General features: G+C 42.2%; 1 protein-coding gene across 17 annotated transcripts in view; it reads left to right on the forward strand.

Annotated features, from left to right (window-relative positions):
• The window catches only part of Snx29 (sorting nexin 29), a 543,288-nt gene that overhangs the window by 282,839 nt on the left and 234,915 nt on the right, over positions 1–25,534 (forward strand). The gene's annotated exons all lie outside the window — the stretch shown is intronic.

Genomic DNA, 25,534 nt, shown 5'->3' on the forward strand with positions numbered 1-25,534 from the left:
GGTAGGGTCGCCGGCCTCGGTGGAGTGTGTTCTCTGTGGCCCCATTTCTGTCGAAGCCTCCTTTCTGTTGGTGTTTCTGGTCTGCAGGTCTGGAGTTCTCAAGAATGAACGGATGAACTTTTATAGAGAAACTCTTGAAAAATGATCCAATACTCCTTTTTGGGCGACAGATAAAAATACTTGTAATTATAGTGGCTGGTTTTCAGCTTTTCAGACCCACACTATTTTGGGCCTGTTTTTACATTTGCTTTCTTTCTTAAGGTGGGAAGTGCTTCTTGAAGCTTCTTCTGGGCCCCTAGCAGGAGTCTTCTGGTCGTGATGGAAGGGGTTCAGAAGATACCATCCTGTTGGGATTGGGTATGCCTGGCAAAGGGACGGGGCTGTCCCAAATGCTGGACATGCTGAGACTGATAGTACCAATGGCTTGTCACAGCATGGAGTTGTGGAAACTGAGAAGGGGGCCAGGCTGCCCCCATAGGGCCTGTTGAGTTCAAGGCTTGTGGGCAGAATAATGAACTATCCTGTCCAATCTTCCTGGGCTGTGTTGTTCTTAACACTGTCCACTGGCTCATCTTTGCCTTTAGAGTCATGTGAAGGTAACATATACGTATGATACTGTGACACCCTCAATGCTGTGGCTCTTTCTTCCTTCTTTAGCCATGTTTCTCACCTTGCTTGAGCTTGTTTTAGCTTCCCAGATAGAAACTTTACACAAGTAGGGTTTTCCCTGTTCTTTCTCGATGTACCCTTCCCTCCCCATCTTCCCTGGCTGAGTTCTTTTCACCTTTCCCATCTTATCCTGTGAGCCATCTCTGATTCCCTTCTGTACTCTTGAATACTAGGTTCAGTTACCTCCTGGGTGTCTTGTTGCATCCTGTGTGTCTCTTCTCTTAATCCTGATGGTTTTGTCTTTACCTGTCTTGTCTGTGTTCTTATTTCATTCTTTCCCCACATCCTGTCATTGTGCTATAAGTTCCATATTGATGGCTGTTGAATTTTCCTGTTTATTGTAGTAGCCCCAGCGTCCAACATGATTTCTGGCATCTGGCATTTGGTTGTCTTTCTGTTGCTTGGAACAGAAAGCTTGACTCCAACTGGCTTTTGCAAAGGCTATATAGAATTTGTTTATCAAGCCCCATCTCTTTTTTTCTCTTCTTGGACACATAAGACAGGTGCATTTCCTAGTGTCCTTTATGTATAGGTTAGGACCAGGTGATGAGCTCTGGTCAATGGACTATATATAGGTTGAAGAGATGGGTCATCTGAAGCTGAAGGATAGGGGACCTGGGATGAGCTTTCTTGGTTCTTGTTTTTCTTGCATGTGACACTGGAATCCATGAGTTCTACATGGCTTAGCTACAAGATGACACTAGCCTGGATCCTTGAGTCGCTGCTTGGAAGGGCCCATCCCTTTCCTGCTACTGGACCCACTACAGGCTTTGTAAGAGCACGAATGGCTCTTTATCCTGTCCAGCTACAGAAATACTAGGATGCTTGTTATTACTGCCAAACATTGACTGTCCTGATTATCTCTAGAAAGGGAAACTCTTGGCCTAAGAAAATGTCTGGCTTTAGGTGTGACTAACTTTTGGGACATGAGTTGTATCACCTGTTTCTCTTAGCTCTTGCCTCTACAATTTTAGGATTGATATCCTTCTTGGTAGATTTTTCCCCTCATCCTCATAGATGGCTGTGATCACCCCTGGACAGTTGTTCTCTGAGGTGCACATTCAAAGGAGAAAGCAAGAGTTCACGTCTGCATTCCTGGCAAAAGGCTTGAGTGCGTGGAGCCTGCAGAGATTCCCCTCTTGCTTTTCAGGTGACTACATGATCTGGCTCATGTGCTTATGAAGAACCCACTTAGCATGGGGAATTGAGTTTGGGGAGGAGGGAGGGAACCCCAGAGGAAATGGATACCAGGAGGAAGACAACCCAGGTTCACTTTAGTGCTCATGGTACATTAGTGAATGAATGAATGCCAGGCCAGTGGGCACATTGATGCATCAACCCTCTCCCTTGCTTTATGGTGTCCACTTCGTACTAGGAAGTTAGCTTCATAAAAAGTAATTTGTAGCAGCAAGTGATCAGTGAACCTATTAACAACATCTGAGCCCCACTGAGGGAGGGGAAGGATTTGGGGGTCTCAGAGAAGATAATACAGGGATGTTCATTTCTTAGCTGAGCTGTGAAGGTAGAAGAGGACTTTGCCTGTGACACAGGGTAGGGAAGGGCAGTGTAGGATGCAGGAGCAGCATGTACAAAGGCTTTGACCAGCTGGGTGTGTCTTGAGGCAGTGGACTGGTAGACCATGGAGAGAGAAAGAGACACACAACACCTTCAGTTTCTTTTCTTTTCTTTTTTTTGGTACCGGGGATCGAACTCAGGTCCTTGCGCTTGCACAGCAGGCAGTGAAACCACTGAGCTAAATCCTCGGACCACCTTCTGTTTCTTGTTAGTATGGCCTATCATTGGGCATGTCTTTGAGGTTTCAGAAGCTACAGTTAATGTTTTTCTTTTCCTGCTCTTACCTATATGATAGAAATTTCCTTCTAAATCCCAGCCAGGCATGTCTGACTTACTTAGGAAGATTTAGTTTCAAGATGCTTTGCTTGTTGGTCCTAAAGGGCAATGCTGGAAGACTTTTCAGCTTGAACAGTTTGTGGCTAATTGAGCAGTGTTGCCTAAGGGTGTTCTGTTTTAGAGATAGCCCTTGATAAGTAATCTTCAGCCTTGGGACCTTGCTTCTGATAGCATGATGGTCTTGTTTGTTTTCTGAGGGATCTAAAACCTTCTGTCACCTGTGTGAGTTCTTCCATGAGGCTGACACAAAGCACAGTGGCCTTGGTGTTAAGCCTGCAAAGGCCAAAGATTCAGCTCACCTGTCTCAGCTTGCGTGCAAGAGCTGTTGCTGACATTCACCTGAGCAACTTTAATTGGAATAAGTAGATACTTTACCAAACAGGCTCACTCACCTAAAAATGAAGGAATCAATAAATGAATTATTCAAACGCAAACTAATGCAATCATCAGCTAGGATGCGCCTATGTGTCAAGCACTGACCTGGTTGTCACACTCCTGCCATTTAATCTTCCCACTGACCTTGCATGGTAGTGGTGAGTGGAAACTGATTCTTGGAAAGATGAATTGAATATCAGGGTCACACAGCTGGGAAGTAGTGAGGCCCATGTTTTAACCTAGTTCTGTTGACACAGTGGCTGTGATCCTGTGAACTCACTGTTCACTGTGTTGGTTTACAAAGGTGTCATTGTGAGACGTGATGGCCTTGGTTGGAAGTCAGGCTTATAGCTTGTGACTGTCTTTCAGCTGAAGACCTTTCTAAAGCTTAAAGACTCGAAAGCTGGGCATGGTGGCACATGCCTGTAATCCCAAGTATTCAGGAGTATGAGGCAGAAGGATCGCAAGTTTGAGGCCATCCTAGGACGCTTAACGCAGCCTTGTCTCAAGACTTTAAAAAAAGAAAGAAAGAGAAAGAAAAAGAAATAGAAATGGTTGGGGATGTAGTTCAGCACTAGAACACTTCTCCAGCATGCATCAGACCCTTGGTTCATTCCTCATTACTGAGGGGATGGGATTGGGGAGAGAAAGAGAGACAGGGACAGAGAGAGAGATTTGAAAATTAGACTCAGAACAACTTCGAGGTTTTGTAGACTTTCTCAGTTCATTAATCAAATGAATTATGAAGCTCTGCTAATAACTTTGATCCAGTAGCTCTGAAAAAGAACAAATTGAACATTTTTACTTAATCCACTTTCGGGGGCATCTTTGGATTAAAAATAAAAGCAAAAAGAGTCCTTATCTGTTAATTTTGACCCATTCTCTTCTTTGGGAAGTTACTGGTGTCTGTCTCAGTGATTGCTAAGATCCTTGTCAGGTAGGCTACCTTACATTTATATAGTGCTTATACTTTTCTAGGCAAATTTCTGAGCACTTTCTTTGTATAATTTGATCCTTAGGTCACACCATGGATATTACTCCTGTCCTAATTTTATAGAGGAGGAAACTGAGGCATGAGGAACCTAGTGATTTTTAAGGTTGCATTAAGAATTGATAGTAGAGCTAAAGGTAAGAGTCTAGACCTGAAGCTCATAACGACTTTCTATTGCAGACAAGTGTGAATCTTAGCTACAGGAGAGAGCGATCTGCCCCACAGTGGTCAGATTGGGAGGTCCAGGTCAGGGCTCTGGGTATGCCTGGGCCATCAGCTCAGCTCTGTGAGCCTCAGGATACCCTTCATAGCCGTTTCTAGTGTGTGGCATTTACAGATGAGATGCAGAGTCACTGTATTTCTTCCTACTTCCTCCTTTTACTTGAGTGGGAGTGTGTCATCACGAGGCCTCTCTGTCTCACTTAACTGCTGGGGACACAGACAGTGCCACTCCCCAGTTGCTCCGTCCTGAGCTCTGTTATGTTCGGAGTAGCCCCAAGTGCATTGGTTGCCCAGGCCTTGCTTGTGTGGTGGGCTGAGGATGGCCTGGAGGCTCACTTAGGAGAACGAGTCCTTCTTGGCTTCTGAAGCCACAGAAGTGCCCAGTGGCTCCCACTGCCACTGCAGGGAATTTGTGCAGCTTTGGGCTGATGAGCTGTGATTGAAAGATACAGTGAATGTTTATATTTAAAATCAAACTTTATTACAGTAAAAGATACACAGTCAATCCCTCTGACAACATTTGCCTCACTTTAAATACATTTATCCGTCCTTATTCCCACTGTATGAAGCAGTTCTGAAGGTTCTCTTTCCTAAGTGTCTGTAGTTGCACTGTTGTGGCTGCCTCACTATTCTGAATTGATTCAAAATGTTGGCCTTTCATGGTCATTTGGACTTTGGGGTAGAGCCAGAAGTTGCACAGTGTGAGACTCAGTGAATGAAGTAGATGAGGACACACCATAATGTTTTTATGAACCTGCCTTTCTGTTGGACGGCACTTGGCAGCAGCATTCACTGTATTTTTTTTTTAATGTCTTGTAGACATTCAGGAAAGACTTCTAGAACTGCTTTAAAAAGTGTCAAGAATGATGGGTGAGTTTGAAATGAAGGGGAGTATTTTAAGAGGGATTAATGGCAATGTGCCTTTTACTGTAATAAATTTTTGTTTATTTTTTATTTATTTTCTTTTCCATTAAGTTTATTGGTATATTTTAGGTATAAAATAGTTACATTCATCATTGGGATCTTGTACCTTTACACGAGTATCTTGGTTCTTATTTTTTTCCCCTTCCCCTGCCCTCCCTTCACCACCTCCACCCTTCCCTATTTGCAAAAACTTTGCTTCCACCTTTTTCCTTTTCTCATATTTTTTCTTTTCCCTTCTTGCCTTTCCCCTACCCCTCCTACTTCTCCTACTCCTTTAGACCTTTTCTTCCTATTATACAATATCAATTATACATTTTTAAATTACAATATCAAAATTTAGAGGACATTACCACAGATTTTACAGAATTTAAAAGGATATAGAAAGCATATTGCAAAAATCTTTTTTGAAATGAATTTGACAACTTTTAAGAAGTACCTTGGAAGACAAATTAATGAAACTGTCTCTGGAGGAAATATAAAATTTGAATAGCACCTATTAAAGAAAGTATATTCCTAGCTTGAAAACCTACCTATATGACAACAACAGGCTCATATACATTTTAACTAATAAATTATATCAAACATTTAAAGCCGAAGAAAGAAGAAACACTTCTCCCCTCATTTTAGAGAATCAACATTGTGCTAATCCTAAAACTGGATAAAGATAATAGAAGAAAAAAGTATGAACATAGATAGAAATTTGTTTAACAAAACAAACTATTGGAAGTCAGATCCGGCAGTATGTAGAAAGTGGTTTTGTTATAGGGATGGCAGTGTTGGTTCAGCATTGGAAGATCCACCCCCAAAAGTCATCATTTTAACAGAGGAAAGGAAAAAGCCATATGATCCTGTCGCTAGTTGGAGAAAAAGTATTGGACTAAATTCTACAGCTGTTCATGGTAAAAGCTAACAGGAGACTAGAAGTAGAACAGAACCTTCTCAACAGATCAAAGACATGTACTCCATACTTCCAGCAAAAACACCTTATATGCGGGGCCGGGGATTTGGCTCAGTGGTTTCGTCGCATGCTGTGCAAGCACAAGGACCCAAGTTCGATCCCCAGTACCAAAAAAAAGAAAAAAACCCAAAACAAGCACCTTATATGAATGGAGAAGATACAACGCTTTCTCCTTAAGGTGGGGAACAAGGGCAGATATGCTTACTCTTCATCTGTCCATTAAACTTTGAAACATAAGCCTAAATCAAAATAGTCTGGCAATAAAATGACACAATTAGGATAGGATTGCCAAGGTAGAAGTAAAATCTTTATATGTAGGTGGAATGATCACCTACAGAGAAAATACTAAGAAATCTCTAGGAGCCCCTGGAACTTGTATTTGAATTTATCAGGATTAGAAAACACAAGGTATATATAAAAATTCAGATCTATGTATACTTGCTATAAATGAAGAATTGGATATTGAAATTTCAAAGTTATGTAGGAGTACAAAGGACCTAGAAAAGTAAAAAGACCAAAAAAACCAAAACAGTGTTGGAAGACGTTTAATACCTAATTTTAAGACTTCCTCTAAAGCTACAGTAATCAAGGCAGCGTTGGCCTAAGGAAAGACATATAGATCAATGGAATAAAACAAAGAATCTAGAAATAGAACCACACATATATGGTCCACTGAGTTTTGAAAGATTATTCAACATTAACATTTTATAGAACATAAATTCAATTCAAGAGCAGAGGAAAAGATAGTGTTTTCAGCAAATGGCACTAGAACACCTGGTATGCGTATGTGAAAAATTAACCTCAACCCTTTATTTCCACATATAAAAATAACTCAAGAGGATCTATGAACCTAAATATGAAAGACTAAAACTATAAAACTTTAAGAAGAAATTATAAGGGAAAATGTTCATGAATTTAGGGTAGGCAAGAATTTCCTAGGATACAAAAAACATGATGTATAAAAGAAAGAAATTGATAAATGAGATTCCGTCAAAATTTAGAACTTTAAATGACATTGTTAAGAAAATGAAAATTAGTCCTTAAACAGACCATATTTATAATGCATATAACCTATGACCAGAATATATAAAGAACTCTTACAGCTCATTAATAGACAACCCAATTAAAAAGTAGACACAAGAAGATGATAAATAGCCAGTACGGATACGTATTGACTTATCATTGTCATGACTTTTTCTTTGTGATGGATTCTCCCCCTTTGTGTTTAATTTCTTGTCACGGCCAATGGATTAATTCTGCTGGGCTTCCTGGGGTTGTGATCTTCATTGTCTTTTCCTAGGATATTGTCTAAAATTTTTTGGAGTGCTGATTTGGTATTCATGAAGTTCCTGAGGTGCTCTTTGTCATGATAGTATCTTATTTTCCCATCTTTTTTTTTTATGGTGCCAGGGATTGAACTCAGGTCCTTAACGTTTGCGAGGCGGGGGACAGAACCACTGAGCTAAATCCCTGACCCTCCCCATAATTTTGAAAGATAGTTTTGCAGGGTACATCAACCTGGGTTGTAGGCTGTTTTCTTTTAGGGCTTGGAATATGTCTCTCCAAGATCTTCTTGCCTTGAGCGTTTGTGTTGAGAAGTCTGTGATTCTGATGGGCTTTCCTTTGTATGTGATTTGTTTCTTTTCTCTCACTGCTTGTAGAATTTTGTTCTTCTGTTGGGTTTCTGGAATCCTAACTATTATATGCCTATGTGTAAACTTTTTTTGATCCAGGCTAGTTGGATACCTATATGCCTCACTTATCTGTATGTCAAGTTCTTTTCCCTTGCTTGAGAAGTTTTCTGCCATCCCTTCTGTGAACATCTGCACTCTCTCCTCTTTCTTCATTGACTCCAATCAGTCTTATGTTACTCTTCTTTGCATCGTCTAGCAGCTGCTGGATTGATTTCTCATGGTCCCTTACTATTTTAAAGCAATTTTTCTTTTCCTGGTCACTAATTGCAATCTTATATTCTATATCTGAAATTCTGTCCTCACATTGGCTCATTCTGCTGTGTAAGCTTTCAATGCAGTTTTTAATCTCCTGAAAGTCTGTTTTTATCTCTTTTATGGATTCCATCATGTTCCTCAGCTCCTCTATTTTTTATCTGTGTCTTCTCTAGATTTATTAATCATGTCTTGCACTATGGGCACAATCTTTGCTGTTATCTGAGAAATTATCTCTGATTTTATTTTTTCCAGATCCTCTTTTGTTACCAGTTCAGGGAGTCCAGGTGGTTGAGTATCAGATTGTTCCATCTGGTTTCCCTTTGGGGTTGCTTTAGGGGATCTGGAAGTCTGGTTCTGAGGCTTGTTTATGTGTCTTCTCATTTTGATGGGGGGGGTGTGGTTGCTGGTGCCCGAGTGGCTCACCTCCTGTGCACTGAGGGGGTGGTAGACAGCCTCCTCCTGGGGGCTGGGAGTGGCTCACTTCCTGTGCATTTATAATACATTTTTAAATTTAAATATTTACCATAGAATTGATTGCCTTCTGTATGTCAGCAGAAAGCACTGTTATTTGTCCCTGATGTCTGGTCCTGGTTTTCTGTGCTCACCCTTCATTCGGGGTTGAAGATTGTTATGGCTTAGATGTCTCATAGTTAGGGCTTTTGGGAGGTGACGGGGTCCTGGGTGTGTGATGCTGAATTGGTCCACTGGTAGGTTTATAGCTGGGTGTGATGTTGAGAGGTGAAGCCTAGTGGGAAAAGGTGGGTCACCTAGCATGCCCTGAAAGGTATTATATATCCCTCCTCCTCCCTTGATGGCTTCCTGCTTCCTGTCTTCCATGCCTTTCTGCCTTGGAGTCAGCCAACCAAGGACTGATAACTCTAGAAACTGTGAGCCAAAATAAACCTCTCCCCCTTTATGTTGGGGGTCTTGGGTATTGCGTCTCAATGACAAGAAAGTAAGACATGGACACAATTCCTCTCTGGGTAAATTCAGGCCCTTCTCATTGCAGCCCGTAACTGCCTGTATCCCCAGGCTAACTCCCTGCTTCCCTCCTGACTTGTTGTCACATGGCTAAGGACAGTCTGCTTCACCACAAAAACTGTTCTGGACCTCACTGGACCTTTGAATCCAGGCCTCATGCAGTCAGAGTCCCAGGGAAAGGGTGGCTTTCCTTTCCACGCTGTTGGTTTCCCCCATCTTCTTGCCCATGAATGAACATTCTTTTTTTTTTTTTTTTTGGTACTGGGGATTGAACTCGGGACCTTGTGCTTGCGAGCCAGGCTCTGGAACCACTGAGCTAAATCCCTGGTCCTCCTCCATGAGTAAACTTTCAAGGGTGATGTATAGTGGGATCACCGGTTCCCTTTGAGGAAACCCACACCTCACCAGAGGACTCTGAAGTCACCTCCTGCTTTCCTCAGCATCCGATATTGTGGTGTCCATATTTTTCACGTTTGTCACCAGTCTTAATTGGAGAGTTTACCGGAATTCCTGAACATTCCTCCCCTTCCTCCCAGCCTAAGTACTTAGGCTTGACAAGTTGCCCACAACTTTAGTTTCGTTTTTCAGAAAACAACTCTTTCACAACTTCCTTTGTAGCTAATTTTTTTCCAGCAGCATCCTGCTTTTCTGCAGCTTCCGTTGACGAAGGTAAGTTGTACCTCTCAAGCCGGTGAAGCTGAAAGCTGAATATACCCTGTCTCCTCAGGCTTTCTTGGCATGACTCACAGGTTCCATTTTCAGTACCGAAAGCTCAGCCTTGCCAGGGCAAACTGTCAGCCACTCTTTTATGTTGACAAGTGCTTTTTAAAAGTTTCTTTTCCCCTTCATGGAAACTTTAAAATGCCCAAATCTGCTTACTTCCTGGGTCATGCAGACAACTCTGTGCCTTGCTTTGGGAAAAGAATGATTCTCCTTTAGCAAAGATTGAACTTGGGTTCTGTTGATTTCTGTCCCATACCTTCCAGGTAGTTACAAAAAAATTGATTTTCGAGGTAGAAAAGGGAGAGCAGCTTTACAAAAACTTGAAAACTTTGTTTCAACGAAGACCAACTTCTGTGCACCTGTGCTTTCTTCCCCAGGCACCTGAGACGAACACTTCCAAAAACAAGTCTTACGGCTCAGGCCTTCTCCACTAAATCAGTGTGTTCTGTGGGAATGACCCAACTCCTAGGATACAACATGGAGAATTATTTTCCCTTTGTGAAGAAAAATTTAAATGCTAAAATATTCCCTTTTTGGCTTCTTACAAAATCTTTTCTGCCTAAAAGCTTTTAAAATTATTGGGAAGTCCCTTCTCTTTGCTCAGGCTCAGAAAGAGGTATCAGCTTCTCCATAAATAACATAACAACTGCCTCCTGGTGTTTGAGGTTTGAGCTGCTTCCATGGTGTATATGTTAAGGTAAAGTGGTGGTCAATTTTGATGAAAAGTGATAAGATTGAGTGGATTAAATCAGCTTTCAGCAGTTAGAGTGCCATTTTGCATCTGAAACTTTGTGCCAATAACCCTTATGTATGTGAGGAAAGAGATGTAAATTTTGAACAAATTTTTTGGCACACCAGAATTATAACCATTTTCTTTTCTATAGCACTTCAAAGTTTCTTGATCATTTTTAGGTGAGCAAACTCTTTTCTTTCTGGGCCTCCCATCCCCAACTCTCCTCACTCTTTATATCTCTGTCTCTGTTACTGGGGATTGAACTCAGAGTCTCATGTATGTTAAATGTACGCATCCTACCACTGAGCCACGTCCTCACCTAGCAAATTTTTTTCTATAAGGGGTTGAATAATAAAATCTTTTGGTGTTGCAGGCCGTATGGGCTCTGTTACACCTGTTCACCTCTGCTGTAGTAGCACCCTAGACAATATGTAAACAAGTAGGCATGGCTCTGTGCCAATAAAACTTTATCAGAACAGGCAGGGGGCATTTTTGGTGTGCAACTTGTCATTGTCTGACATAGATAGTTCTCCTACTAATGATGGTGGTAGTGATGGGGTTCACCATGCAATCAGTCCTTTGCTAGTTTGAGTACCTGTCACAGACCAGGTAATATACATCTTTACTTCTCACAGGTTCTTTAATGGATGGCACATGTGATTATTGCCATTTAACAAAGGAACAAATTGAGGCTGAGCTTGCTTAAGTGACTTGCTCTCTGCCAGAGTTCTCGGTTTGGGCACTGTTGACATTTTGGGCCAGGTGGTCCCTTGATGTGAGGGGCTGTTTTGTGCACTGTAGCATTTGTGCCTGGCCTCCACCCACTGCATCCTGGTATAGCATCCCTTACCCTGAGCTGTGACAACTAGAGATGTCTCTGGACATGGCCGAATGTTCCCTGGGGGCATATTTGCCCTTTGCCGAGAACCATTTCTCTGGGAGCTATCACTTTTAAGTGTCAGAATCTAGGCTGGAAAAGAGGGCTTTTTTATTTTTTTGTTTATTTTGGGTTTTTTTGTTTATAACTTTCATTTTTTTTTTCCAGACTGAAGTAGTAGGTAGCACCCAGGAAAAGCTCTTTCCCTGCTTCCTCTTCTGGATCCCTTATTTCCTCTTCCTCTGTGGTCCTCTGCTACCATCTGCTTCTACAAGCAGGCTCCTCATGGTGGAGCAGTGCAAACTGGGAGCTGTCAGAGACCAGAATGGTGATTGCGAGGAGGTGGGGAGCCAGGGAAATGGGAAGATGTTGGTCAGAAGGTACAAACTTGTAGTTATAAGATTAATTAGTTCTGGAGATTGAATGTTCATCTTGGTGAATATAGTGAAAAATCCTGTATTGTTACTTGAATTTTTCCTGGGGAGTGGTAGATCTTAGGTGTCTTTACAGACCCCTCCCCCATACAAAATGATAACTATGGGTGGTGATGGATGTATTAACTAATCTAATTTTGGCAATCACTATTCAATGCATAAATATATCAAGTCATTGTGTATACCTTGAATATATATAGTGTTTATCAGTTACACATCAGTAAAGCTGCGGGGAAAATGTGAGCTGTGAAATTGGGTTGACTGGCTTCAATGCTGGATCCACCTGTTTCTCATTGAATTAGAACCTTTCTCAGTTGAACCTCACTCTTCTCCTCTGAAAAGTGGGAATAATAGCATTTATGTCACTGAGTAGTACATGTATAATGATAAACATAAACTGAATTCTCTTTAAAGACTGGTATGACAGTGACGGGTAACTATGGCACTAATAGAAATCTGTTCTTTTCTGACATTCCCCATCCTCCAGGTCATTATTCTGCATGGTTACTGTTTACCACTTTTCCCAATGCATCATACTTTGCTGGCTATTGATGAAAACTGTGAAGAGTTTACTTTTCTTTGCCACCTACCATTTCTCTGATCATGGGAAGTTATTTACCTCTCTGCATCTCGGTTTTCTTATCTATAAAATGGGAATGTTAACAGTTCCTACCTTAGTAAAGAATAAGTTAACGTGTAACATTTAGAAGAATTCCTGGCCCTTTGTAAGAGCCACCTATGTTTGTTGTGTGTTTCTGTACTCTTAATTTTCCCTCCAGAATAGGCCAGGCACCCTCTGCTGTCTCCTGTGGCTGGGAGAACCCTTGGTACCTGTCACCTGCCAGGGATAGTTGGGTCCTGGTGTCCCCTGAGGCTCATGTAGGTTATACTGACAACAGTCACAGATGCTTTTATGTATTGCATGTGTATAATATGCTTAGTGCCATTTCCAATTGTTACCGTATTATTATTAATTATTATTGTTATTAATTCTCACCATAATGCTATGAAGAAAGGCAAAAAGGGTTTAAATTCCTTTATTTATCAATTTTCAGAGTAATGAGTTGGTTATTTTTTTAAAACAGCGTTATGAATTTGTATGTTGAAACTTACTTGACATTGTCAGTGTTACATGCCATGTCCCATCTTTGGCCCATGGGACATTATTAGCTGCTTCCTGAATCCTCAGGAGTGGCCTCTGTTAACCTGCTGGACATCAGGCCATAGACACTGAGATGGTCTAGCACCTTCTCATACTCTCCCCAGGCCTGGAGTCAGCTGTTTCCCAGAGGTACTGCAGCCGCTTTCCCGGGAAGAAGTGTTTGTGCACTCTGCTGGGGTAGGGATGCTCATTCATTGCCCATTGGGTTGGTCATTGCTTTCTATTGCTTTTCAGTGGTTACAGCTAGGAAATCTTTGTCTTCTTCCCTTCCTACCTTTCCCTCTCTTCTCCTCTTCCTCTTCCCTTCTTTTTCAGTAGAATATATTATTATGATTAATTCTGGGTTTTTAACTTTGTTTTTATTTAATATTTGTGTCTTTTTTCATATCCTGACATCTCTTAACAACATAAATAAAAAAGTTTTTGTGGGTTTTACCTAACCTGGTAGTTGAGTAGTGTCAACTCCTTGTAGTTTTTTTGTTTTGTTTTGTTTTTTGGTACCGGGGAACAACCTCAGGTCCTTGCGCTTGCGAGGCAGGTGGCAGAGCCACTGAGCTAAATCCCCAGCCCGACTCCATGTAGTTTTAAAATACATGTCTGTGATTATGAGTGAGAGGAACCCTTTCTTGACACTCTCCTCCCCTGGCCTTTCACACTTTCCCTAAACAAGCCAGAGTTAATTCTGCTTTTCTTAGTGCCCTATGGTGCTTTGAGTTATCTCTGTTACAGCATTTATCATCATTGTTCATCTTGGTGGTTTCTCTAACTCTGTCGAGTCTTGCCAAAAAGGATCTGTTTATTTCTTCTTCCCCCTCCTTCTCGTGCTCTTCACTCCTACCTCTCCTCCTTCTTCCTTGCTTGGCATTGTGTTTGGCCTTGGTGAGTATTTATGAATGAGTTAATAGTTTTGACAGTTTTTACTTAGATTCATTGACTGTAGGCCCTTTCTAATTCCCATATAATTGCTCTTCCCCAACCAGGCAGCTAAAAACAGACTATCAAGAGACAGAAGTAGCATAAGAACAATAAACTATCAAGAAAAGCTGAGAGTATATTTTAAGCATTAGCCTCTCTTTGAGTTCCAGGCACATGTATATCCAGCAACCTTCATGACATCTCCATCACTTGTTAAAAGTAGAGTTTCTCAAGCTTGGTCTTACTGACGTTTTGGATGAGGTAGTTCTTTGCTGTGGGAGGCTGGGCTGTGCCTTATAGGATGTTTAATAGCCCCTGCCCACTGGCCTTTACTTACCAAATGCCAGTGGCATCCTTTTCTTCCAGTTGTGACAACCAAAAGGATTTCTAAACTTTGCCAGCAGAAATGCCCTTCCTTTAAGGACTGTTGATCTGAAGACATCTCAAACTGGACTTGTCCTCCAGACTTGACCCACAGTTTTCTCCATCCCTGTAAGTGGTATCATCTTCCCCTCAGCCACATACTTATGTTTAAAAAGGGTGAATCATCTTTTCTTTCCTTCTTTCCCTCCCTGTATCTGACCACTCAGTCAGTTATATTGACTCCTTTGTGAATATCTTATAAAGCCACTTTTTATGAGTCTAACTTAGCATTTTCTTTTGCCTGGAATACTACTAGCAGACTCTAGTGTGGTCTCCCTAAGCCCATTCCAAATCTGCCCACGCTCTCATGGCTACCTCCCTTTGCCTTCTTATCTTCCACCACATTCCTGCTTATTCCACTCTCAAACTGTCTTGGCCTGTTCCAAGAAAAGGCTGAATTCATTCAATCCCCAGAGCCTGTGTATTTCCCATACTTCTCCACTCCCTCAGTCTTTGCATGGGTCACTTCATGTCTTTCAGACCTCCATTAATTTTACCCCCTCTGCAAGCTCCTCTCTGATAGTCCAGTCTGATTAGGCAGCACCCTTCATGTGGTTAATCCATCACATTATCCTCTTTTATTTTCTTGATTGAAATATCATGATCTCTAATCAGCTAGTTTAAAACATTATTTGCTTCTTCATTGCTTATCTTCTCTCTAGAAACCAAGTATTGTGATTATCTCCCTTGCCTGCTGAATCCTGCCCTTAGGGAATGTACTCTGCATATGATAGGCACTAAGTTTCTATGTGTGGCATGAATATTCTAGTGTTTTTCTGAGAGGGTGGCTGTCTGATGTGACCTTGCCCCATTGTCAGAGAAAGATTTCAATCTTTCTCACAGTTGAAGCTCTTTTACTTTTATTGTCCTGAGTACACTTGATACTTAATGCTATCACTTTTTCTCTTTATCTAACATTACTGCTGCTGTTCATCATCCTTTGTGGCACACTTAAAGGATTTTTATCTCAGGGTAAATTTTGATCCTATGAAAGAGCTAATCTGCTTAGAACCTGGTTCTGTCTCAATACATGATATAGGAGATTATCTAGTGTGCATTATTCTCTCATTGTTGGAATGGAGGTGTGTGTTATCTAATGATGCAAGACAGGATGGGGTGGGAGACTGGAGAGAAAAAGATATAGGTGGGAAAACTTTCTGTGAAGGGCCAGATTGTGGGTATCTCAGACCACTGACAAGAGTGTATATCAGACCTGTAACTTTGGCCAGGTAGCACCAAAGCAGTTGAGGGTAAACCAGGGGCTGTGATTGTGTCCCAGCAAAGCTTATTTATGCAACTGATTTCCAAAATATAGAAATCAACTTCTGTAGTTAAAAGGAGGCAGCCTCTATATTTTTTGTACAGATGCTGTGATTTTCTCTTTATTGATTGTGTTATCTGCTCTCTTAGTCTGTTTGAGCAGTTACAACATTATAAATTGGTAGCTTAGAAACAAGAGAAATTTGTTTCTCCAAGTTTTGGAGGTTGGAAAATCTGCAATCAAGGTAGATGCGTGGCCGCTTTGTGGTTTATAGAGGGGCCTTCTTGCCTTGTCCTCAAGGGATGGGAGAGGCAAGGTTTCTGGGAGGTCCCTTCATACAGTGCAAGCCTCACTTGTGAAGGCAGGGCCCTCATGACCTCATCACTCCCACAGGTCTCATTCTGCTTATACTGTCACTTTGGGTGTTAAGATTTCATACAGGTGTTGAGGGGCACAGACCGTAACATCTGCTGTGTGTCTCTTTGGAAACTGTCTGCTAGAAACACCGTGGAATGTCTTGGGGCCACATTTTAGGATGAATGACTTTTAAATAAAATCTCATTAGTATACATTTTATGAAAGCATTTCCAGCTCAAGAAGATCCTTTCTGGGATTTCGAGTAGCCTCTGGGTTTATATCAGTGTGAGTGAGGTCAAATTGTTTGCATCTAAAAGTTCTCAACAACAGATTTTCAACAGGTGACATTCAAAAACGCCAGCCTGGGGCTGGGGATTTAGCTCAGTGGTGCCACCGCCTACCTCACAAGCACAAGGTCCTGAGTTTGATCCCTGGTACCAAAAAAACAAAAAACAAAACAAAAAACCCCCCACCAGCCTACAGGTCCTATGGTCTGAACATGTGAGACTTTTGTCTTCGAATTCGGCAGATAATGGGCAGGAGCAGACATGACCTGAGTGTTGTTTCACTGGCTATAAAAAGTGATTATTTTGCAGTTACCAGGAAGCTGCCAATCTTTGTTGCAGTCTGTAGAGATATCTAGTGCATGAGTGAGTTCTGTTTGCACATATAAGGCTAGTCCACACAATTAAAATTTATTAGTTTGGCTAAGATTAAAACCTAGATTTTAGCCTTCCCTAAACAAACCCTTGTCCATGAGAACCAGCAAAGACAGATACAGTGATGCATCTTCATAGCACTGCTCATGATGGCAAGGCATCCAACACAACTCACATGCTCATCAGCAAGAGAGGAGATGAAAAGGAAATGTGGGCGTGGTTTAGAAATCAACCTGGCAACCCATTGGATGAGGCTCAGCTATGCACATCAGTGTGGGAGGATCTTGTGGGTGTTATGTGGCATGGAGGAAGCAAGTTATAGCAGGAGCCATTTACGTGAAAATCAGAGCGATGAAGATGAGATGGAGATGGTTAAGAAAGTCACACTTGTGACACAAAAACAAAAGTGACAGACTTAAAAGTTAGAGTGATGATAATATGAAAGAGGGTTATGTGGGGTAGAGGGTCTCAAATGCACCTGCAGGTTCTGTATGTCAGGGTATCCAGTGGGTGTATCAGTATGTTTCCTTACTCTTACTTTCTGCATCTATAATGTATTTATTTTTTCCGCTTGAAATATTTTATAATTTTTACAAAGCTGGATTATCTAGAAATGTTGGGCACACATTCCTACATAGTAGTTAGTTGGCTGGAGCCATCATAGCTGGGTCCTTCAGATGTACCATGGCCTTTCCAGTTTTTCACAGTCCTTAACTACGCACTGTCCTCCATTGTTCCCCTGACCCAACCTGTCTCACCTGACTCAGTGGCATTAAAAGTTTGGATTTCCATGTTTGGGTGCTAAAAGATATATACCACCTGCTGAAAACCATTGTGTTTTCTGTGTGTGTTTAAGGCTTTTGTTGATGGCTAATTTTGAATGCAGTGTGGATAATTTCTGTGGAAGAGACTTTCTCCAGTGTAAATATAGGAGTGGTTCTTTTGACCAAGTAGCCAAGCCTTCTGGGTTCTGAGTGTGTTACTAGTGGTTATATTTTCTTCTTTGCCCTGGCTTCTATGAAACTCAGCAGAAATATGGGCTCAACTTTAGCAAAAGTGGAGACCCTGTGGATGTGCTTTTGGTTTGAACCTTCTTGTTACCGTCATCTATTTCCCTGCCTCTTCTTTCTCTTTATTTTTAATTTTAAAATATTGTTCCACAATTTACTTGTTCACGAGGGGCCATCTTCTTTTTTTGGGAAAAGGGAGAATATAAATCATCACTGTCATTTACCCAGTACAGTGGTAGGGTCTGGTTTTGTGAGAACATTCCAGAAATCTGAGCTTCTTATCCAGAATGTTTTATTCACAGAGCTGCCTAGATCATCTATTTCAGCTGTGTGGGTTACTAATTTTCCAAGAATGAGAATATAATTAAAATACACTTAACGCTAAAATGCAACTGAACATAATTTGATCTTCGATAATTTAGAAGGCAGTTAAGGAACTTGCTGTGCCTCAAGGCCATAATTATGAACATCAGTTATCATAGTGTGACACTATTAAAAAAACTGGTTAAATCAGCTTTCTGATTATTTGAAATCCACAGCAACTAGAATTTACGGTCTACGTAAGCAGTGTATATATCGGTGTTTTGAGCCCCCACATGTGTTGTTCATATGTGATTTCATAGTTGATGAGTATTAAAAAAATGGGAGGCAGATGGATTATAATGGAAAGAATTCAGTTCTCCAGACATTTGCCAGTTAGTGCCTACCATGTACAGAGAGGTGGGGAAATAAAAACAAAAAACAATTCTACCTTTTGGTTAAATGTGAAATAGAGAAATGTAAATCAGTATTTTACAAAAAGTGGTGCATGCTTTTATCACACAGAATGGTCTTGTTCTCGGTTTGGGGGAAGTTGTGAAGCACTCAGTGTTCCATGAAGTGTTCTGTCCACTGGGGAGGCAGTGTATGGGTGGACTGGGGTGAGGAAAGATCCAAGAAGATCTAAGACAGCTTAAGTTGTTTAAGGGGCTTTCTCTCTTCATCTGTATCCTTGTCACGATACATGAGGTGGTGGGAGAGAGATGGAAGGGGGGGTGATAGTGATGGGGTAGCAAAGGAGGAGGAGGTGATGGAGGTGATGGTAAAAGGGGGATAGAAGAGGAAGATGGTGATGGAGGTGATGGAGATGATAGCGAAGGGGTGTTCGAGGGGGTAATGGGGCAATGGAGGAGGAAGTGATGGAGGTGGTGGCAATGGTGGGGATGCTGGTTTGGGCATGTATTGTGCCGATCATTCTGCTAAGCACTTTGAATGTACTATGTCATTCAGGCCTTATGGCAGCCCTATCAGGCATAGGTACCTCTTTATAATTTCCATTTTATAGATGAGGAAGCTGAGATACAAAGAAAGTAAGCATATTCCCCAAAAGGTGGGACTGAAAGGGTGGCTCAGGCCTGAATTTCAGCTGATCCCCTAGTCTCCATCAGGCCTTGCTCTGACCACCCCTCTTTTAGAAAGCCATATTTTTTTTTTTTTTTTTTTTGTACCGGGGATCGAACTAGGGACCTTGTGCTTGTGAGGCAGGTGGCAGAACCACTGAGCTAAATCCCCGGCCCGACACCCTTTTTTTAGAGCCTTTTCTAACCACCATTTTCCAGCTTCCTTGTCCCCTCTGAACACTATCCCTACCTCTTTTCCCTGTGCTCTTTTACTTCATATTGGTTATCTTTCACAATACTCCCATCACTCACCCACTCCAGCATCCAGTGTCCCCTGGGATGGAGACCTCACAAGGGAGTCATGGCAGCACATAGCCACTGTAGCCTGGTATTTGAAAGTGCCACACTTGATGGGGCTGAGGCCATCTAGAGAGCACACACCTGTTGTCTGCAGGATAGGAGCAGTGTTGAGAAAACCTTCCTTTGTTAAGGGAAGCCTTAACAAAGCCGCACATCTTGGGTCTTTTTTGAAAATGTAACTTTAAAATATCGGCAACTAATTTTAACTAAAAACAAATACCTTGGGAGTCAAAACACATTTGCTTGCTGATTTCAACTGTTGGCTGCCTATTTGCTCCTCTCGGGGGATCTGGGAGAAACACCCAGCAAGCCTAAGCAGAAGGGTAACGAGATTGGATTGGCATGTCGTGAAGATCACCCTGGATCAGTGTGGCATCAGGGCCGGAGTGGGGTGAGGCTGACGCAGTGAGCCCTGCCCAAGATGACAGGGACACAACAGTGCAGTGCTGAGGGCCCCAAGACCTGGACATTGTAATTAGAAGTAAGTGTGGGATGTTGGCCAGACGTAGGGCTTTTCTGGGCGTGCTTTGCCATCTGCAGCAGTGTGAGGTGAGCACTCAGTGCCTGAGGCAAGGGAAAATCCGTAGGTTAGATCTTGTCTTTATTTAAAATTTTGATATTTTGTTCATCATACTTCTTGGGGATATTTTTTGATTTTTCAAAATATTGTAAGACAGCATCATTTCCCGTGGGCATTGGGCTTTTTATCACCCCTAGATCTTGCACTTGATGCTAGTGTCTCACTTGCCTGGCATGACCTTGGCACTGGGGCCCATCCGGACTCAGCACCTCTGACACAGTGCAGTGGCATTTTCTAATTATACACCTGTCTGGCCTTCGAATAGGAAAAGACTGTGCTCCCACTTAGAATTTGCTCAAATCACTTGTCCTTTTTTTGTTAATTTATTATTTTATTAATAAAAAGAAATCATTTGTCCTTTCTCCAGGTCAAGGTGGAGCACCAACAAGCTGGTAACCTGTTCAAATGTAAAACAGACTTAAATTTATTTTGCATTTTGACTGGAGAATTAGGATATTACATAGCCTTTGAAATCTTTGTTTTGTTCTAGCCGAGTCTGAGCATGTAAATGTCTCTGAATGCCTGTTTACCACCTTTACAACCACATTTTTACAACCACATTGCCTGCAGCAGAAATTGAAGGCAGCTTTCACAGTTTAAGGATGATTGCTCAAGTTAGCCCAGTGCTAATGACAAGCGTTCCTACTGCAGTGGTGTGGCCTTCAGCGAAAATGGCAAAACTTCAGTATTACATTTCCTAGCACTTTGATTTTTTTTTTTTTGGTGGTGGTGCTGGGGATTATACCCAGGGTTTCAAGCATGCCTTGCACATACTCTACCACTGACCTCTATCCACAGCCCTGGGAATTGTTAAAAAAAAAATTATTAGGGGTCCACTGAGTAGCCAAGGACAGACATGGTAGGTGAGCTGTCCTGTTGAACTCATCCTGAACACCAGCTCTTCATTGAGGCAGCATCTTTGTCCAGGAGCTCCTCAAAGCTTTGTCTTAAAGGAGAGCGTTGAGTATTTATTTATTTTTGGTACCGGGAATCGAACTTGGGTCCTTGCGGTGGCACAGCAGGCGGCGAAACCAGAGCTAAATCCCCTGCCCCAGGATTGAATATTTAAAAAGCAGAGCACTGTGTTAGCCGCTTGTCCCCTCATGATGGAAGCAGCCTGGTGTCCTAGAATACAACACGCTGTTGGGAGGGACCCAGACTAGATTCACAGCTGTGGCCTTTAGAGGGGAAAGATTGCCTGCCCCAGCCTCTTCCCTCCCATAAACCCCTCTCTTTTTCCTTAAGTAGTTCCCAAATAGGGTGTTAGGGTTGTATTTCAGAGGGGACCTCTGTAAACTGTAATGGCTTTGATAACACAAAGACGTGGATTCCAATGCCAACTGCATGTCATCACAGAGACGAATGGTATATATGTCAGGCACCTGACAGATAGAAGGTGTGGGTAGGTAGTCATGTTAAGGGGGATAGAGAGAACTCTGTTTCTGGTATCTATCTCTGTCCTCTGGTATAACCTGAGTATGCAGCTCCTATCATGCAAGGAGGTGATGTCGTGAATATGATGAGTAGTGCTGGGCACGTGGGATTCTCAGCACACATGTGTTTCATGAGTGTTGAACTGAGAAAGGAGGCATGAAGCCCTGCCTCAGGGGGGCTGCTCTGGGCCTGCTTTCCTTACCCCATTATTCACTGTCTGGCAGAGCCGGGAAGCTTAGTAGTAGTAAACATTTGCTGGGTGAATATAGAGGTTAAGAGGTGAGGTATTTGTCACGCTAGAGTATGTGGAGGCTATATAGGGTCCTGAGTGGTGTCACATCTGTTACAGCCTGGAGCGGCTCGTGAATATCTTGAGGTTGGACTCTACAGTGGTTATTACCCAGTGGGCTCCTGCTAGGGCCTGGGTTTACTTCTTACGTGATGCAGTTGCCAGACTGGCTATTAAAGTGTGAAATATACCACACCAGTTTACAAAAGTGCTGCCCTCTAAGATTCCCCAGTGACCTTGACCCTCTGGACTATTCCTCACCCACCAGCCACCCCTGCTCTGAGTGTGCAGTTTGTTTTTTTTTAACAACCAATACCATACCTCACTGGTGATATGACAGTGCTGGCTGCTTATCTGTCCACACCAGCTGGCTTTGCACTGTCTGTCACTCATGGTGGCTTCTGGGATCTGCAGTCACTGCTATGTACCTTTTTGATCTGTCAATATTATGAACACTTCCCCCATGGAGCACAGGGCATTCCTGGATTTGATCTAGGCTTTGCATTGTGTGTTGTCTATTCTACAGGAATCTGCCTTGAACTAGCTGTCATGGGCTGGATGATTGCTGTATCTTGGCACTGTAGCAGACCTTGTATAGGTGTTGATGTTAATCCTTAAAACACTGCAGCTAGGTAGGTGCCATTGTCATCTCAACTTCATATTTTTTGACTTATCTGCAAAGCCTTATTAAGTTTCTGCCATGGGCTAGTCACTGAGCTGGGTGCCTGGCATAAACAGTGAACAAACAGAGCAAAATTCTTGACTTCTTAGGTATAAAACAGATTGGTGCAATACTTGCATAATAATCACTGTTGCCAGTCACACATAAATTTCTGGATGTGTACAAATTAAAAGAGGAGTCCATCAGCTTTCTGAGCTGGAGAGTCTTGAGAACATATAAGGATTTATCTAATGAGTGAAAGCAATGAAAATGCCAGCAAGGAACAGTGATTTGATTTTGAGATTATGTACACTGTCCATTAAGTCAAATACATTAGAAAACCAAGCCTGTTGCCTATAGAAAGGAACGAATGAGGTCATGACTGGCTTCGGTAGTGGGATAGACCTGGACGGTGATGGCAAAGACCATTTAAAAATCTTTGCTTGTGATAGAGGTGACAGAAAGGTCTCTCTTTGTGCTCTTAGCTGTGACAGAAACAGAGATAAGATTGTGCATCTAGTGTTCTTGCTCCGTTTCTGTGTTTGGTGTGTTACTGATGGTGTTCCAAGGTCCTGCTGTGATTCCTGTGTACCCTGAGATGTGAGGGGAGAGATGACTCTTCTCTGAGATGCAGGATCTGTTTGAATTGTATTGGGCATAAAAGACCTTCGGTGTACCAGAGCACTGTTTCAGCCCATGAACTGAGGGTCCCATGTTGCACTCTCAAGGTGCTTGAATGGAGATGTCTAGAAAAGAACTGACCTCCACATCTAGCTAACAGTATAATAGTACCTACAGTCTGCCAGGGCTCACCACACTGAGGGCATTCTGTGGCCTCTGCTCAGATGTCTCCCCCTCAGGATGCACTTCTTCCCTGATCTTCCCCTCCAAAATAACCGACCTCTTCCCTCATGCTGTTGGCCTCTCCCGCCGTCCTCTTCTGCTACATGAGGGCAGAGACTGATGTGTTCACGTAGTATCCCAGAACTCACTGTGGTACCTGGCACACAGCAGGTGTTTCACAAGCATGTGAGGAATGAGTGAATGTCTACAATTGCTGGAGCTGGGTTCCACTGTCCGAAATTACATCTCTCGCTCTGTAAGTGAAAGCATTCGATATGTTTAATTCACCTGTGCCAATTATCATCTGGCTGGTGGTGTTGAATGCTTTGGAGATGTTGGAAACGTTTCCCTTAAATAGGGCAGTGGAGCTGAGTGCCCCAATGTGGGTGCTTAATGCCTGCCTGTGTGGTCATGTCCTGTCCTTGACCTGAACTTCTTGTGCATCTCCTTTGACCATGCATCTTAAATCTCAGCTCAAGGCCACGTTGCGTTTTGTTTTCATACTACTTGAGCTAAATATGTGGTAGTCAGGGTGCAAGCATAGAAGCAGCAATGCCATGTATAGACATGGTATAGTATCCACGATCACCTCTGCTCCCCCTGTAGTCCTCTCATGTCAGAGATCATGCATGGATATTTGGGGAGACTCATCTAAACACTAATCCCAGTGTTAGAACCTGATGAGACAGATGAACCAGTGTGGTAATATTCTACCTTCAAAGGCACACTAGCATTCCATGCCTAGTTTTTTACCCTGGAGAAAAAGAAAGCATGTGTCCACAAAAATACTTGTGTGTGAATGTTCAGAGCCCCTTTGCCATATTAGCCAAAAACTGGAAAAACTTAATTGATGTTGACAGTGAATAAATAAGCAAATGTTGACAGTGAATAAAAAAGAAAATTGTGGCATGTCCATACAAAGTGCTACTCAGCAATAAAGAGCAGTGAACCTTTGGGATGCATAATAGTAAGGATGAATTGCAGAATAATTATGCTGAGTGAAAAAAGTTAGCCCGAAAAAGTATATGCCGGATGATTCCAATTATAGAAAACACTAGAAAATGCAAACTATAGAGACAGAAAGCAGATAATTGGTTGTCTGGGACAGGGCATGAGAGGGTGGGGTTACTAAGGGGTCCTTGAGGAAACTTTTATGGATGATGGGTACATTCATTGTCTTGACTATGGTGCTGGTTTCACAACTGTCAACGTACATCACAATGGCTAACTATAAATATGTGAGATACGCGTATGCCAGTTACACATCAGTAAAGCTGTTTTAAGAAGAAAAGATGAGGTTGGAATTGCCCAGGGCAGGTTGGGATGTTTAGAAAGGAGCAGAAAGACTCCAAATCCATCAGTTTGGGGAAAAGAATTGTGAGCAAGTAGCACATGGCCCATAGGGGAAGTTTGTTTTTTCCTAAATACCCACTATGGAGGAAAAGAAAGAGGTCTGCAGTGGGGTGAGGCTTTCCTGGGAGAACCTTAACCCAGTTATAATTTGTAGTAAAAAGAAGATAAATAAGGCATTCTTTGAAACAAAGTTACATGAGGGATGGTGATTTATAATCAAATCTGCAGGGCACATGTGCATTGCTAAAATAATCAAGGTCTTCATTTGAAACCCTGTAATCCCCTGAACATGGAATCTTCTAGCCTTTCAGCTGCTGGAATGTGTCAGGGCCTCTTTCACCAAGTCCCATTACAAAGGGAACAGGAGTGGAAAGCCTACCACTTTTTATGTTGTCTACTCCCAGTAGGTGGAGATGGGAAAACATAAGGTTTGCTTTGTGACATTCTTGTGAATATCCAAAATATAGGAAACCCAGCTCTATCCAATATTTGTTCTGCTTTAAAAGCCCTTTCAGAAACATGAGGATGTGCACCTATTAGAGATGGGATGGCTCTCGGTCAGGAAGGTCTGGCTTTTGGATGTTGGCATTGTCACATAGGAGTTTTGGGACCCTGGGAAGGTTTCCTGACCTTACAGAAACTTGATAGAGGCCCCTATGAAGTGAGATAATATACCTTTAATTATAATTGCCTGAAAGGTCCATGAGGGCAGGAACATCATTTCAGTCTTGCTCACCATTTGTGTCCCCTCTCACCCAGTGCTTGGTTCGGAACATTTGCTTCATTGATGTATTGGTGTAGACAATGTTTCCATGTGTAATAGATGCCCAATAAACTGAAGTCTCTTTAGTCAAATCCCATGACAGTGGCTTCTGATAGTACAGAATATGTTTATAATTTTTGTTTTATAGTTCACAAGACCAAGGATTGAAAGTGACCATCTCACTATTGAGTGGAGGTCTCAGAATGGAAGCATTGCTCTTTGGTTTCCAGGGTTAATCATTCCTTTAAATCGCTTCTCTAGAAATACCTGGTAGATGAGTGTGTCACAAATGTTACCTACCCTTACAGTTTACACCTGAAAGAGAAATACAGAGTGCT

Source organism: Heterocephalus glaber, unplaced genomic scaffold (assembly GCF_053883595.1).
Source record: "Heterocephalus glaber isolate CG9 unplaced genomic scaffold, H.glaber_assembly_v1.0 deba00000943, whole genome shotgun sequence".
Lineage (NCBI taxonomy): Eukaryota > Metazoa > Chordata > Mammalia > Rodentia > Bathyergidae > Heterocephalus > Heterocephalus glaber.